This window comes from Hyla sarda, unplaced genomic scaffold (genome assembly GCF_029499605.1).
Source record: "Hyla sarda isolate aHylSar1 unplaced genomic scaffold, aHylSar1.hap1 scaffold_1063, whole genome shotgun sequence".
NCBI lineage: Eukaryota > Metazoa > Chordata > Amphibia > Anura > Hylidae > Hyla > Hyla sarda.
The window spans coordinates 39,047-55,276 of record NW_026607682.1 but is presented as its reverse complement, the minus strand read 5'-3'; the positions used below and the strand labels follow the sequence as shown (position 1 = coordinate 55,276).

Here is a 16,230-nt window from a genome sequence, read left to right as displayed (position 1 = left end):
AGCCCAGAGTGTGCATGGAAAATTGTCTGGCAGCCTCCCTGACAGCAAGCAGTGATAGTGCCCATGAAGGGGACCTTGTTGGGCCCGCCCCTTTCACGGTTATCGCTTCTCGGCCTTTTGGCTAAGATCAAGTGTAGTATCTGTTCTTATCAGTTTAATATCTGATACGTCCCCTATCTGGGGACCATATATTAAATGGATTTTTGAGAACGGGGGCCGATTTCGAAGCTTGCTTCCGTCGCCCTATGCATTGACCCGATATGGCAGTATCTTCGGGTACAGTGCACCACCCCCTTACAGGGTTAAAAAGAAAGATTCCTACTTTCATTGCTACCTGCTTGCTGGCTAGCCAGCTAGCCAGCCCTGTGGGCCTTGCTGCTGCTGCAGCCAAAAAACAAAAGGTGGTGCTGCTGCTGCTTCTGCTGCTTCTGCTTGTGTCTGGCCCCTGTTGGAGCGTCCAGGCACAGGACTTCTGCTGCTGCTGACTAAATGGCCTCCTTAATTGGATCATTTGAGTAGCCAGCACACCTGTGCAGGTAGGGCATGACATGATAGGCAGCTGCCTTGATAGCGGGTGGGTGCTGAATGTTCCTAATTGACAAAATAAGATTAATGCTTATGAAGAAATATAAAATCTCATCCCTTCCCCAATATCGCGCCACACCCCTACCCCTTAATTCCCTGGTTGAACTTGATGGACATATGTCTTTTTTCGACCGTACTAACTATGTAACTATGTAACATAACATGGGGGGGGGGGTCTCCTGGCTGTTCACACAGGTGTGTCATTGCTGTACATTGACCATGCATTGCTTCTGTGGTATTGCAAAGGCAAAGACAAATGCTTCCAGCCATCCATTGCACTAATGGATTGGTCATCAGCTGGCTGTCTATGTCCCGCATCAATATAGACCAAAGTACAGAGGGTTAGGCTATGCTATTGTGCACCTACCTGATGCATCAGAAGGTGCGAGGCCCTTGCTAAATTCTGTGCACAGACTTTGAGATCTATGCTTTAGACTGTATCTAAACCTGCTCCAACATGGACTGACATTCTGGCCTACTTTCAGCCGATGCGACTTGTCTGTCGCTGAACAGTCGCTTTTTATGTATTCAGCACCTATGTATAATGTTGTAAAAATGCTCTAGAAGCTAAAGTCGCAGAAATGTCACACATATTTGGCCTGCAACTTTCTGTGCGACAAATTCAGACAGGAAAAATCAGTATAAATCCTTAGAAAATTATCCCCCAGTGTCTCCATCTGCTGGCGGTATTGAATAAGCATTGCTGCACTGATGGGGTATGCATTAGACGAAAAAAAAGAAGAAAAAGAAGAATAATACGCCCAGAAAAGAGGCGAAAAGGAGAAAAACGTAAAAAAACGTGAAAAAAAAGTAAGAGGAAGAGAAGGGAAAAAAAGGTGGAAATGGGTTTAAAAGTGATTTCGGCGGAGAAATATATATATATATATATATATATATATATATATATATATATACGCGCACACACACACATAGATATAAACGTATTCTCCGTTGAGATATTGCAGCCGCTGCTGTGTCCAGGCCCAGGAGCCTTAGCACTGTGCTGTGATGTCACTCAATACCACTGACATCACTAGGTGTAAACAACATCTCTCCTTTGCTGTGTATGTGACTATGGAGCTGTTTGGTGATGTCGTCTATTACGGCCTTCATAGAAGCAACAGGAGATTGTTGCATCCATCTAGAACCCTCAGAACTACAGTGCTATGATGTCACTCACTTCCACAGGCCTTGCAGAGTGTAAACAACAACAACCCAGCTTTGTTGTGTATGTAACCATAGGGATTTGTGATGTCACCTAGAACCTTCACAGCAGCGACAGCTTTATGAGGAGCATCAGCACTGCTCTGCCTGAGCAGAACCATCACCGCCATAGGTTGTCAAATAACCCGGATTTAACCCACACAGGTAAGTCCAATGGGGTGCAGGCATGTCCTCTATGCTTACAGCTTCCCGTGGGTGTTGGTTTTTGATACCGTTTGGGGACAGCCAAGGAGGCATCTGCAGGCAACAAAGGTAGGTGTGTGCTTGTGTGTGTGTTTCCTATGCAGATCCTAAGCCCAGTGTCACATGCAAGTAGGAGGAGTAAGAAGGGTTCCTGGCAAATCCGGGTTATGGATTGCATTTAAAAAGGCCCCGTGGGAGTGCAATGGGCCCCTGTCTTGCTGCTTAGCAATAATGGTATGGGTTTAGGTTCTGCTGTGTGTACTGGTGGTTGACTGCCCCCCAGCCCAGAGTGTGCATGGAAAATTGTCTGGCAGCCTCCCTGACAGCAAGCAGTGATAGTGCCCATGAAGGGGACCTTGTTGGGCCCGCCCCTTTCACGGTTATCGCTTCTCGGCCTTTTGGCTAAGATCAAGTGTAGTATCTGTTCTTATCAGTTTAATATCTGATACGTCCCCTATCTGGGGACCATATATTAAATGGATTTTTGAGAACGGGGGCCGATTTCGAAGCTTGCTTCCGTCGCCCTATGCATTGACCCGATATGGCAGTATCTTCGGGTACAGTGCACCACCCCCTTACAGGGTTAAAAAGAAAGATTCCTACTTTCATTGCTACCTGCTTGCTGGCTAGCCAGCTAGCCAGCCCTGTGGGCCTTGCTGCTGCTGCAGCCAAAAAACAAAAGGTGGTGCTGCTGCTGCTTCTGCTGCTTCTGCTTCTGCTTGTGTCTGGCCCCTGTTGGAGCGTCCAGGCACAGGACTTCTGCTGCTGCTGACTAAATGGCCTCCTTAATTGGATCATTTGAGTAGCCAGCACACCTGTGCAGGTAGGGCATGACATGATAGGCAGCTGCCTTGATAGCGGGTGGGTGCTGAATGTTCCTAATTGACAAAATAAGATTAATGCTTATGAAGAAATATAAAATCTCATCCCTTCCCCAATATCGCGCCACACCCCTACCCCTTAATTCCCTGGTTGAACTTGATGGACATATGTCTTTTTTCGACCGTACTAACTATGTAACTATGTAACATAACATGGGGGGGGGGGGTCTCCTGGCTGTTCACACAGGTGTGTCATTGCTGTACATTGACCATGCATTGCTTCTGTGGTATTGCAAAGGCAAAGACAAATGCTTCCAGCCATCCATTGCACTAATGGATTGGTCATCAGCTGGCTGTCTATGTCCCGCATCAATATAGACCAAAGTACAGAGGGTTAGGCTATGCTATTGTGCACCTACCTGATGCATCAGAAGGTGCGAGGCCCTTGCTAAATTCTGTGCACAGACTTTGAGATCTATGCTTTAGACTGTATCTAAACCTGCTCCAACATGGACTGACATTCTGGCCTACTTTCAGCCGATGCGACTTGTCTGTCGCTGAACAGTCGCTTTTTATGTATTCAGCACCTATGTATAATGTTGTAAAAATGCTCTAGAAGCTAAAGTCGCAGAAATGTCACACATATTTGGCCTGCAACTTTCTGTGCGACAAATTCAGACAGGAAAAATCAGTATAAATCCTTAGAAAATTATCCCCCAGTGTCTCCATCTGCTGGCGGTATTGAATAAGCATTGCTGCACTGATGGGGTATGCATTAGACGAAAAAAAAGAAGAAAAAGAAGAATAATACGCCCAGAAAAGAGGCGAAAAGGAGAAAAACGTAAAAAAACGTGAAAAAAAAGTAAGAGGAAGAGAAGGGAAAAAAAGGTGGAAATGGGTTTAAAAGTGATTTCGGCGGAGAAATATATATATATATATATATATATATATACGCGCACACACACACATAGATATAAACGTATTCTCCGTTGAGATATTGCAGCCGCTGCTGTGTCCAGGCCCAGGAGCCTTAGCACTGTGCTGTGATGTCACTCAATACCACTGACATCACTAGGTGTAAACAACATCTCTCCTTTGCTGTGTATGTGACTATGGAGCTGTTTGGTGATGTCGTCTATTACGGCCTTCATAGAAGCAACAGGAGATTGTTGCATCCATCTAGAACCCTCAGAACTACAGTGCTATGATGTCACTCACTTCCACAGGCCTTGCAGAGTGTAAACAACAACAACCCAGCTTTGTTGTGTATGTAACCATAGGGATTTGTGATGTCACCTAGAACCTTCACAGCAGCGACAGCTTTATGAGGAGCATCAGCACTGCTCTGCCTGAGCAGAACCATCACCGCCATAGGTTGTCAAATAACCCGGATTTAACCCACACAGGTAAGTCCAATGGGGTGCAGGCATGTCCTCTATGCTTACAGCTTCCCGTGGGTGTTGGTTTGATACCGTTTGGGGACAGCCAAGGAGGCATCTGCAGGCAACAAAGGTAGGTGTGTGCTTGTGTGTGTGTTTCCTATGCAGATCCTAAGCCCAGTGTCACATGCAAGTAGGAGGAGTAAGAAGGGTTCCTGGCAAATCCGGGTTATGGATTGCATTTAAAAAGGCCCCGTGGGAGTGCAATGGGCCCCTGTCTTGCTGCTTAGCAATAATGGTATGGGTTTAGGTTCTGCTGTGTGTACTGGTGGTTGACTGCCCCCCAGCCCAGAGTGTGCATGGAAAATTGTCTGGCAGCCTCCCTGACAGCAAGCAGTGATAGTGCCCATGAAGGGGACCTTGTTGGGCCCGCCCCTTTCACGGTTATCGCTTCTCGGCCTTTTGGCTAAGATCAAGTGTAGTATCTGTTCTTATCAGTTTAATATCTGATACGTCCCCTATCTGGGGACCATATATTAAATGGATTTTTGAGAACGGGGGCCGATTTCGAAGCTTGCTTCCGTCGCCCTATGCATTGACCCGATATGGCAGTATCTTCGGGTACAGTGCACCACCCCCTTACAGGGTTAAAAAGAAAGATTCCTACTTTCATTGCTACCTGCTTGCTGGCTAGCCAGCTAGCCAGCCCTGTGGGCCTTGCTGCTGCTGCAGCCAAAAAACAAAAGGTGGTGCTGCTGCTGCTTCTGCTGCTTCTGCTTCTGCTTGTGTCTGGCCCCTGTTGGAGCGTCCAGGCACAGGACTTCTGCTGCTGCTGACTAAATGGCCTCCTTAATTGGATCATTTGAGTAGCCAGCACACCTGTGCAGGTAGGGCATGACATGATAGGCAGCTGCCTTGATAGCGGGTGGGTGCTGAATGTTCCTTATTGACAAAATAAGATTAATGCTTATGAAGAAATATAAAATCTCATCCCTTCCCCAATATCGCGCCACACCCCTACCCCTTAATTCCCTGGTTGAACTTGATGGACATATGTCTTTTTTCGACCGTACTAACTATGTAACTATGTAACATAACATGGGGGGGGGGGGGGGTCTCCTGGCTGTTCACACAGGTGTGTCATTGCTGTACATTGACCATGCATTGCTTCTGTGGTATTGCAAAGGCAAAGACAAATGCTTCCAGCCATCCATTGCACTAATGGATTGGTCATCAGCTGGCTGTCTATGTCCCGCATCAATATAGACCAAAGTACAGAGGGTTAGGCTATGCTATTGTGCACCTACCTGATGCATCAGAAGGTGCGAGGCCCTTGCTAAATTCTGTGCACAGACTTTGAGATCTATGCTTTAGACTGTATCTAAACCTGCTCCAACATGGACTGACATTCTGGCCTACTTTCAGCCGATGCGACTTGTCTGTCGCTGAACAGTCGCTTTTTATGTATTCAGCACCTATGTATAATGTTGTAAAAATGCTCTAGAAGCTAAAGTCGCAGAAATGTCACACATATTTGGCCTGCAACTTTCTGTGCGACAAATTCAGACAGGAAAAATCAGTATAAATCCTTAGAAAATTATCCCCCAGTGTCTCCATCTGCTGGCGGTATTGAATAAGCATTGCTGCACTGATGGGGTATGCATTAGACGAAAAAAAAGAAGAAAAAGAAGAATAATACGCCCAGAAAAGAGGCGAAAAGGAGAAAAATGTAAAAAAACGTGAAAAAAAAGTAAGAGGAAGAGAAGGGAAAAAAAGGTGGAAATGGGTTTAAAAGTGATTTCGGCGGAGAAATATATATATATATATATATATATATATATATATATATATATATATACGCGCACACACACACATAGATATAAACGTATTCTCCGTTGAGATATTGCAGCCGCTGCTGTGTCCAGGCCCAGGAGCCTTAGCACTGTGCTGTGATGTCACTCAATACCACTGACATCACTAGGTGTAAACAACATCTCTCCTTTGCTGTGTATGTGACTATGGAGCTGTTTGGTGATGTCGTCTATTACGGCCTTCATAGAAGCAACAGGAGATTGTTGCATCCATCTAGAACCCTCAGAACTACAGTGCTATGATGTCACTCACTTCCACAGGCCTTGCAGAGTGTAAACAACAACAACCCAGCTTTGTTGTGTATGTAACCATAGGGATTTGTGATGTCACCTAGAACCTTCACAGCAGCGACAGCTTTATGAGGAGCATCAGCACTGCTCTGCCTGAGCAGAACCATCACCGCCATAGGTTGTCAAATAACCCGGATTTAACCCACACAGGTAAGTCCAATGGGGTGCAGGCATGTCCTCTATGCTTACAGCTTCCCGTGGGTGTTGGTTTGATACCGTTTGGGGACAGCCAAGGAGGCATCTGCAGGCAACAAAGGTAGGTGTGTGCTTGTGTGTGTGTTTCCTATGCAGATCCTAAGCCCAGTGTCACATGCAAGTAGGAGGAGTAAGAAGGGTTCCTGGCAAATCCGGGTTATGGATTGCATTTAAAAAGGCCCCGTGGGAGTGCAATGGGCCCCTGTCTTGCTGCTTAGCAATAATGGTATGGGTTTAGGTTCTGCTGTGTGTACTGGTGGTTGACTGCCCCCCAGCCCAGAGTGTGCATGGAAAATTGTCTGGCAGCCTCCCTGACAGCAAGCAGTGATAGTGCCCATGAAGGGGACCTTGTTGGGCCCGCCCCTTTCACGGTTATCGCTTCTCGGCCTTTTGGCTAAGATCAAGTGTAGTTCTGCTCACTTGGTCTGGCCAGAGGGTGTCTGGGGTACCCGGCTCCTTTGCCTGGGGGGATCGTCCTTCTTAACGGAGGGACTTCACCCCCCTGCTGCTATTAGGGAGCCGGCCTAGTCCCCAGACAACGGGGGGCGATCCACACCCACCTACCTGCTTGCGTGGGGCAGGTGCCTGGATACCTTGGAGATGGCTGAAGATCGTGGATCTGCTTCTGAAGGTGTACCATCCTTCGCAAGATTACGGAATGGAGTGCGGATTTCCTTGCAGGATGTGCGGAAAAAGGAGAGAGGCCTGGTATTCGTGGTCGAGGATGTTTTTGTTCAAGCTCTTGGAGATCAGGAAGGAACAAATTCTTTCCATGCTGGAATTTCCAAAGAGTGGATACTATGATGTTGTGCTTATGTCAGAAGAGGACTATGATGTATTCTGGAGCCGTTTTCAGCAAAGGAAAGGAAGTTCGGTCCTGGAGGGAGTGGGGATAATTCCACACTTCCCTCGCAGAGAAAGACTGGTGACTGTAAGAATGTACAGCCCATATACACCAGAAGAAGACATTGTTACTTTCCTGTTAAGATTTTGTGATAATGTATTGCCCAAAGGTAAGATTTTGAACCAGTTTGGATTATGGACTACCAAATGGAAGTTTGAAGTAAAATTTAAAGAAACGGTGGATGGTAAGCTAATAGTCCCGCCAGGGCGGTTTAAAATTGGAACGGTAAACGGTGACTTGTTTTTCTCCGGCATGCAAGAGTTTTGCCGTAAGTGTAAGCAGTATGGCCATAGTAAGGACGTATGTACATTCCTGTGGTGCTTCAAGTGCCAAGAAGAAGGTCATGAGGCGGAGAATTGTGAGAAGAAGAAGAAGTGCCATCTGTGTGGGAATGAGGGCCATCTTCTTGGCTCTTGTCCCAAGAAAAAGGTTGGGAAAAAAGAGGCGTTTAAAAGAAGCCGAGAGGAAGTAGTTGAAGCAAAAGAGCCTGAGCTAGAACAGGTTCCAATAAGAAGAGCAGCGGAACAGAAGAAAAAGAAAGAGGTGGAAGAGTTTGTGCCGTCACAATATGGTGGTGTGCTTGGAAGTTTATTGGAGAATCTGTCAGAAACAGAAAGACGGACATTTGATAAAGAAATGATTGAGCTAAAAGCAAGATTTAAGTCACGGGAGGAGGAGGTGCGGGACAAAGTTTATTTTTCTTTTAAGGCGGATATGAATCGTTTCTTTGAAGCGTATAAAATTCCAGCCTGGTTGGCATCTCAAGCCAAGAGTGATGTGACTAGAGGGAATATCAGTCTAGGTTTGATTGATTTCCTAACGGTGTATGCTTGGAGGAAGGGAATGACTTTCTAATGGAGATTTGTTAATTAGAAAGTAAGGTATGGTTTAGTTATTTTATGAGTTTTTTCTTTATGTATTGATTTTAAAATGTTTCTTTTTATTTCATTTGGTGTTTAAGAAAAGAAATTAAATTATGTTACCCAAGGATGAACACAATAATTGAGTTTCAAATAAGATCTTGGAACTCTGAGTGAGTTCTGAGGGCAACTTAAAAAAAAATCTGTTCTTATCAGTTTAATATCTGATACGTCCCCTATCTGGGGACCATATATTAAATGGATTTTTGAGAACGGGGGCCGATTTCGAAGCTTGCTTCCGTCGCCCTATGCATTGACCCGATATGGCAGTATCTTCGGGTACAGTGCACCACCCCCTTACAGGGTTAAAAAGAAAGATTCCTACTTTCATTGCTACCTGCTTGCTGGCTAGCCAGCTAGCCAGCCCTGTGGGCCTTGCTGCTGCTGCAGCCAAAAAACAAAAGGTGGTGCTGCTGCTGCTTCTGCTGCTTCTGCTTCTGCTTGTGTCTGGCCCCTGTTGGAGCGTCCAGGCACAGGACTTCTGCTGCTGCTGACTAAATGGCCTCCTTAATTGGATCATTTGAGTAGCCAGCACACCTGTGCAGGTAGGGCATGACATGATAGGCAGCTGCCTTGATAGCGGGTGGGTGCTGAATGTTCCTAATTGACAAAATAAGATTAATGCTTATGAAGAAATATAAAATCTCATCCCTTCCCCAATATCGCGCCACACCCCTACCCCTTAATTCCCTGGTTGAACTTGATGGACATATGTCTTTTTTCGACCGTACTAACTATGTAACTATGTAACATAACATGGGGGGGGGGGGGGTCTCCTGGCTGTTCACACAGGTGTGTCATTGCTGTACATTGACCATGCATTGCTTCTGTGGTATTGCAAAGGCAAAGACAAATGCTTCCAGCCATCCATTGCACTAATGGATTGGTCATCAGCTGGCTGTCTATGTCCCGCATCAATATAGACCAAAGTACAGAGGGTTAGGCTATGCTATTGTGCACCTACCTGATGCATCAGAAGGTGCGAGGCCCTTGCTAAATTCTGTGCACAGACTTTGAGATCTATGCTTTAGACTGTATCTAAACCTGCTCCAACATGGACTGACATTCTGGCCTACTTTCAGCCGATGCGACTTGTCTGTCGCTGAACAGTCGCTTTTTATGTATTCAGCACCTATGTATAATGTTGTAAAAATGCTCTAGAAGCTAAAGTCGCAGAAATGTCACACATATTTGGCCTGCAACTTTCTGTGCGACAAATTCAGACAGGAAAAATCAGTATAAATCCTTAGAAAATTATCCCCCAGTGTCTCCATCTGCTGGCGGTATTGAATAAGCATTGCTGCACTGATGGGGTATGCATTAGACGAAAAAAAAGAAGAAAAAGAAGAATAATACGCCCAGAAAAGAGGCGAAAAGGAGAAAAACGTAAAAAAACGTGAAAAAAAAGTAAGAGGAAGAGAAGGGAAAAAAAGGTGGAAATGGGTTTAAAAGTGATTTCGTCGGAGAAATATATATATATATATATATATATATATATATATATATATATATATATACGCGCACACACACACATAGATATAAACGTATTCTCCGTTGAGATATTGCAGCCGCTGCTGTGTCCAGGCCCAGGAGCCTTAGCACTGTGCTGTGATGTCACTCAATACCACTGACATCACTAGGTGTAAACAACATCTCTCCTTTGCTGTGTATGTGACTATGGAGCTGTTTGGTGATGTCGTCTATTACGGCCTTCATAGAAGCAACAGGAGATTGTTGCATCCATCTAGAACCCTCAGAACTACAGTGCTATGATGTCACTCACTTCCACAGGCCTTGCAGAGTGTAAACAACAACAACCCAGCTTTGTTGTGTATGTAACCATAGGGATTTGTGATGTCACCTAGAACCTTCACAGCAGCGACAGCTTTATGAGGAGCATCAGCACTGCTCTGCCTGAGCAGAACCATCACCGCCATAGGTTGTCAAATAACCCGGATTTAACCCACACAGGTAAGTCCAATGGGGTGCAGGCATGTCCTCTATGCTTACAGCTTCCCGTGGGTGTTGGTTTGATACCGTTTGGGGACAGCCAAGGAGGCATCTGCAGGCAACAAAGGTAGGTGTGTGCTTGTGTGTGTGTTTCCTATGCAGATCCTAAGCCCAGTGTCACATGCAAGTAGGAGGAGTAAGAAGGGTTCCTGGCAAATCCGGGTTATGGATTGCATTTAAAAAGGCCCCGTGGGAGTGCAATGGGCCCCTGTCTTGCTGCTTAGCAATAATGGTATGGGTTTAGGTTCTGCTGTGTGTACTGGTGGTTGACTGCCCCACAGCCCAGAGTGTGCATGGAAAATTGTCTGGCAGCCTCCCTGACAGCAAGCAGTGATAGTGCCCATGAAGGGGACCTTGTTGGGCCCGCCCCTTTCACGGTTATCGCTTCTCGGCCTTTTGGCTAAAATCAAGTGTAGTATCTGTTCTTATCAGTTTAATATCTGATACGTCCCCTATCTGGGGACCATATATTAAATGGATTTTTGAGAACGGGGGCCGATTTCGAAGCTTGCTTCCGTCGCCCTATGCATTGACCCAATATGGCAGTATCTTCGGGTACAGTGCACCACCCCCTTACAGGGTTAAAAAGAAAGATTCCTACTTTCATTGCTACCTGCTTGCTGGCTAGCCAGCTAGCCAGCCCTGTGGGCCTTGCTGCTGCTGCAGCCAAAAAACAAAAGGTGGTGCTGCTGCTGCTTCTGCTGCTTCTGCTTCTGCTTGTGTCTGGCCCCTGTTGGAGCGTCCAGGCACAGGACTTCTGCTGCTGCTGACTAAATGGCCTCCTTAATTGGATCATTTGAGTAGCCAGCACACCTGTGCAGGTAGGGCATGACATGATAGGCAGCTGCCTTGATAGCGGGTGGGTGCTGAATGTTCCTAATTGACAAAATAAGATTAATGCTTATGAAGAAATATAAAATCTCATCCCTTCCCCAATATCGCGCCACACCCCTACCCCTTAATTCCCTGGTTGAACTTGATGGACATATGTCTTTTTTCGACCGTACTAACTATGTAACTATGTAACATAACATGGGGGGGGGGGGGGGGTCTCCTGGCTGTTCACACAGGTGTGTCATTGCTGTACATTGACCATGCATTGCTTCTGTGGTATTGCAAAGGCAAAGACAAATGCTTCCAGCCATCCATTGCACTAATGGATTGGTCATCAGCTGGCTGTCTATGTCCCGCATCAATATAGACCAAAGTACAGAGGGTTAGGCTATGCTATTGTGCACCTACCTGATGCATCAGAAGGTGCGAGGCCCTTGCTAAATTCTGTGCACAGACTTTGAGATCTATGCTTTAGACTGTATCTAAACCTGCTCCAACATGGACTGACATTCTGGCCTACTTTCAGCCGATGCGACTTGTCTGTCGCTGAACAGTCGCTTTTTATGTATTCAGCACCTATGTATAATGTTGTAAAAATGCTCTAGAAGCTAAAGTCGCAGAAATGTCACACATATTTGGCCTGCAACTTTCTGTGCGACAAATTCAGACAGGAAAAATCAGTATAAATCTTTAGAAAATTATCCCCCAGTGTCTCCATCTGCTGGCGGTATTGAATAAGCATTGCTGCACTGATGGGGTATGCATTAGACGAAAAAAAAGAAGAAAAAGAAGAATAATACGCCCAGAAAAGAGGCGAAAAGGAGAAAAACGTAAAAAAAACGTGAAAAAAAAGTAAGAGGAAGAGAAGGGAAAAAAAGGTGGAAATGGGTTTAAAAGTGATTTCGTCGGAGATATATATATATATATATATATATATATATATATATATATATATATATATACGCGCACACACACACATAGATATAAACGTATTCTCCGTTGAGATATTGCAGCCGCTGCTGTGTCCAGGCCCAGGAGCCTTAGCACTGTGCTGTGATGTCACTCAATACCACTGACATCACTAGGTGTAAACAACATCTCTCCTTTGCTGTGTATGTGACTATGGAGCTGTTTGGTGATGTCGTCTATTACGGCCTTCATAGAAGCAACAGGAGATTGTTGCATCCATCTAGAACCCTCAGAACTACAGTGCTATGATGTCACTCACTTCCACAGGCCTTGCAGAGTGTAAACAACAACAACCCAGCTTTGTTGTGTATGTAACCATAGGGATTTGTGATGTCACCTAGAACCTTCACAGCAGCGACAGCTTTATGAGGAGCATCAGCACTGCTCTGCCTGAGCAGAACCATCACCGCCATAGGTTGTCAAATAACCCGGATTTAACCCACACAGGTAAGTCCAATGGGGTGCAGGCATGTCCTCTATGCTTACAGCTTCCCGTGGGTGTTGGTTTGATACCGTTTGGGGACAGCCAAGGAGGCATCTGCAGGCAACAAAGGTAGGTGTGTGCTTGTGTGTGTGTTTCCTATGCAGATCCTAAGCCCAGTGTCACATGCAAGTAGGAGGAGTAAGAAGGGTTCCTGGCAAATCCGGGTTATGGATTGCATTTAAAAAGGCCCCGTGGGAGTGCAATGGGCCCCTGTCTTGCTGCTTAGCAATAATGGTATGGGTTTAGGTTCTGCTGTGTGTACTGGTGGTTGACTGCCCCCCAGCCCAGAGTGTGCATGGAAAATTGTCTGGCAGCCTCCCTGACAGCAAGCAGTGATAGTGCCCATGAAGGGGACCTTGTTGGGCCCGCCCCTTTCACGGTTATCGCTTCTCGGCCTTTTGGCTAAGATCAAGTGTAGTATCTGTTCTTATCAGTTTAATATCTGATACGTCCCCTATCTGGGGACCATATATTAAATGGATTTTTGAGAACGGGGGCCGATTTCGAAGCTTGCTTCCGTCGCCCTATGCATTGACCCGATATGGCAGTATCTTCGGGTACAGTGCACCACCCCCTTACAGGGTTAAAAAGAAAGATTCCTACTTTCATTGCTACCTGCTTGCTGGCTAGCCAGCTAGCCAGCCCTGTGGGCCTTGCTGCTGCTGCAGCCAAAAAACAAAAGGTGGTGCTGCTGCTGCTTCTGCTGCTTCTGCTTCTGCTTGTGTCTGGCCCCTGTTGGAGCGTCCAGGCACAGGACTTCTGCTGCTGCTGACTAAATGGCCTCCTTAATTGGATCATTTGAGTAGCCAGCACACCTGTGCAGGTAGGGCATGACATGATAGGCAGCTGCCTTGATAGCGGGTGGGTGCTGAATGTTCCTAATTGACAAAATAAGATTAATGCTTATGAAGAAATATAAAATCTCATCCCTTCCCCAATATCGCGCCACACCCCTACCCCTTAATTCCCTGGTTGAACTTGATGGACATATGTCTTTTTTCGACCGTACTAACTATGTAACTATGTAACATAACATGGGGGGGGGGGGTCTCCTGGCTGTTCACACAGGTGTGTCATTGCTGTACATTGACCATGCATTGCTTCTGTGGTATTGCAAAGGCAAAGACAAATGCTTCCAGCCATCCATTGCACTAATGGATTGGTCATCAGCTGGCTGTCTATGTCCCGCATCAATATAGACCAAAGTACAGAGGGTTAGGCTATGCTATTGTGCACCTACCTGATGCATCAGAAGGTGCGAGGCCCTTGCTAAATTCTGTGCACAGACTTTGAGATCTATGCTTTAGACTGTATCTAAACCTGCTCCAACATGGACTGACATTCTGGCCTACTTTCAGCCGATGCGACTTGTCTGTCGCTGAACAGTCGCTTTTTATGTATTCAGCACCTATGTATAATGTTGTAAAAATGCTCTAGAAGCTAAAGTCGCAGAAATGTCACACATATTTGGCCTGCAACTTTCTGTGCGACAAATTCAGACAGGAAAAATCAGTATAAATCCTTAGAAAATTATCCCCCAGTGTCTCCATCTGCTGGCGGTATTGAATAAGCATTGCTGCACTGATGGGGTATGCATTAGACGAAAAAAAAGAAGAAAAAGAAGAATAATACGCCCAGAAAAGAGGCGAAAAGGAGAAAAACGTAAAAAAACTTGAAAAAAAAGTAAGAGGAAGAGAAGGGAAAAAAAGGTGGAAATGGGTTTAAAAGTGATTTCGGCGGAGAAATATATATATATATATATATATATATATATATATATATATATATATATATATACGCGCACACACACACATAGATATAAACGTATTCTCCGTTGAGATATTGCAGCCGCTGCTGTGTCCAGGCCCAGGAGCCTTAGCACTGTGCTGTGATGTCACTCAATACCACTGACATCACTAGGTGTAAACAACATCTCTCCTTTGCTGTGTATGTGACTATGGAGCTGTTTGGTGATGTCGTCTATTACGGCCTTCATAGAAGCAACAGGAGATTGTTGCATCCATCTAGAACCCTGAGAACTACAGTGCTATGATGTCACTCACTTCCACAGGCCTTGCAGAGTGTAAACAACAACAACCCAGCTTTGTTGTGTATGTAACCATAGGGATTTGTGATGTCACCTAGAACCTTCACAGCAGCGACAGCTTTATGAGGAGCATCAGCACTGCTCTGCCTGAGCAGAACCATCACCGCCATAGGTTGTCAAATAACCCGGATTTAACCCACACAGGTAAGTCCAATGGGGTGCAGGCATGTCCTCTATGCTTACAGCTTCCCGTGGGTGTTGGTTTGATACCGTTTGGGGACAGCCAAGGAGGCATCTGCAGGCAACAAAGGTAGGTGTGTGCTTGTGTGTGTGTTTCCTATGCAGATCCTAAGCCCAGTGTCACATGCAAGTAGGAGGAGTAAGAAGGGTTCCTGGCAAATCCGGGTTATGGATTGCATTTAAAAAGGCCCCGTGGGAGTGCAATGGGCCCCTGTCTTGCTGCTTAGCAATAATGGTATGGGTTTAGGTTCTGCTGTGTGTACTGGTGGTTGACTGCCCCCCAGCCCAGAGTGTGCATGGAAAATTGTCTGGCAGCCTCCCTGACAGCAAGCAGTGATAGTGCCCATGAAGGGGACCTTGTTGGGCCCGCCCCTTTCACGGTTATCGCTTCTCGGCCTTTTGGCTAAGATCAAGTGTAGTATCTGTTCTTATCAGTTTAATATCTGATACGTCCCCTATCTGGGGACCATATATTAAATGGATTTTTGAGAACGGGGGCCGATTTCGAAGCTTGCTTCCGTCGCCCTATGCATTGACCCGATATGGCAGTATCTTCGGGTACAGTGCACCACCCCCTTACAGGGTTAAAAAGAAAGATTCCTACTTTCATTGCTACCTGCTTGCTGGCTAGCCAGCTAGCCAGCCCTGTGGGCCTTGCTGCTGCTGCAGCCAAAAAACAAAAGGTGGTGCTGCTGCTGCTTCTGCTGCTTCTGCTTGTGTCTGGCCCCTGTTGGAGCGTCCAGGCACAGGACTTCTGCTGCTGCTGACTAAATGGCCTCCTTAATTGGATCATTTGAGTAGCCAGCACACCTGTGCAGGTAGGGCATGACATGATAGGCAGCTGCCTTGATAGCGGGTGGGTGCTGAATGTTCCTAATTGACAAAATAAGATTAATGCTTATGAAGAAATATAAAATCTCATCCCTTCCCCAATATCGCGCCACACCCCTACCCCTTAATTCCCTGGTTGAACTTGATGGACATATGTCTTTTTTCGACCGTACTAACTATGTAACTATGTAACATAACATGGGGGGGGGGGTCTCCTGGCTGTTCACACAGGTGTGTCATTGCTGTACATTGACCATGCATTGCTTCTGTGGTATTGCAAAGGCAAAGACAAATGCTTCCAGCCATCCATTGCACTAATGGATTGGTCATCAGCTGGCTGTCTATGTCCCGCATCAATATAGACCAAAGTACAGAGGGTTAGGCTATGCTATTGTGCACCTACCTGATGCATCAGAAGGTGCGAGGCCCTTGCTAAATTCTG

The 16,230-nt window shown here is 46.0% G+C and overlaps 6 non-coding genes and 1 pseudogene across 6 annotated transcripts; all 7 read left to right on the top strand.

Moving 5' to 3' along the window:
- The first annotated feature begins 101 nt into the window (after positions 1–101).
- On the top strand, positions 102–292 carry LOC130299781 (U2 spliceosomal RNA). The gene has a single exon (XR_008850836.1). It is a non-coding gene; the product is annotated as a U2 spliceosomal RNA (small nuclear RNA).
- Positions 293–2,374: 2,082 nt separating this feature from the next.
- On the top strand, positions 2,375–2,565 carry LOC130299780 (U2 spliceosomal RNA). Its single transcript, XR_008850835.1, has one exon. It is a non-coding gene; the product is annotated as a U2 spliceosomal RNA (small nuclear RNA).
- Positions 2,566–4,638: 2,073 nt separating this feature from the next.
- On the top strand, positions 4,639–4,829 carry LOC130299778 (U2 spliceosomal RNA). The gene has a single exon (XR_008850834.1). It is a non-coding gene; the product is annotated as a U2 spliceosomal RNA (small nuclear RNA).
- A 3,637-nt stretch (positions 4,830–8,466) lies between these two features.
- LOC130299815 (U2 spliceosomal RNA) lies at positions 8,467–8,668 on the top strand (annotated as a pseudogene).
- A 2,095-nt stretch (positions 8,669–10,763) lies between these two features.
- Positions 10,764–10,954, top strand: LOC130299808 (U2 spliceosomal RNA). Its single transcript, XR_008850862.1, has one exon. It is a non-coding gene; the product is annotated as a U2 spliceosomal RNA (small nuclear RNA).
- A 2,098-nt stretch (positions 10,955–13,052) lies between these two features.
- Positions 13,053–13,243, top strand: LOC130299777 (U2 spliceosomal RNA). Its single transcript, XR_008850833.1, has one exon. It is a non-coding gene; the product is annotated as a U2 spliceosomal RNA (small nuclear RNA).
- Positions 13,244–15,340: 2,097 nt separating this feature from the next.
- LOC130299776 (U2 spliceosomal RNA) lies at positions 15,341–15,531 on the top strand. Its single transcript, XR_008850832.1, has one exon. It is a non-coding gene; the product is annotated as a U2 spliceosomal RNA (small nuclear RNA).
- The last annotated feature ends 699 nt before the right edge of the window (positions 15,532–16,230 follow it).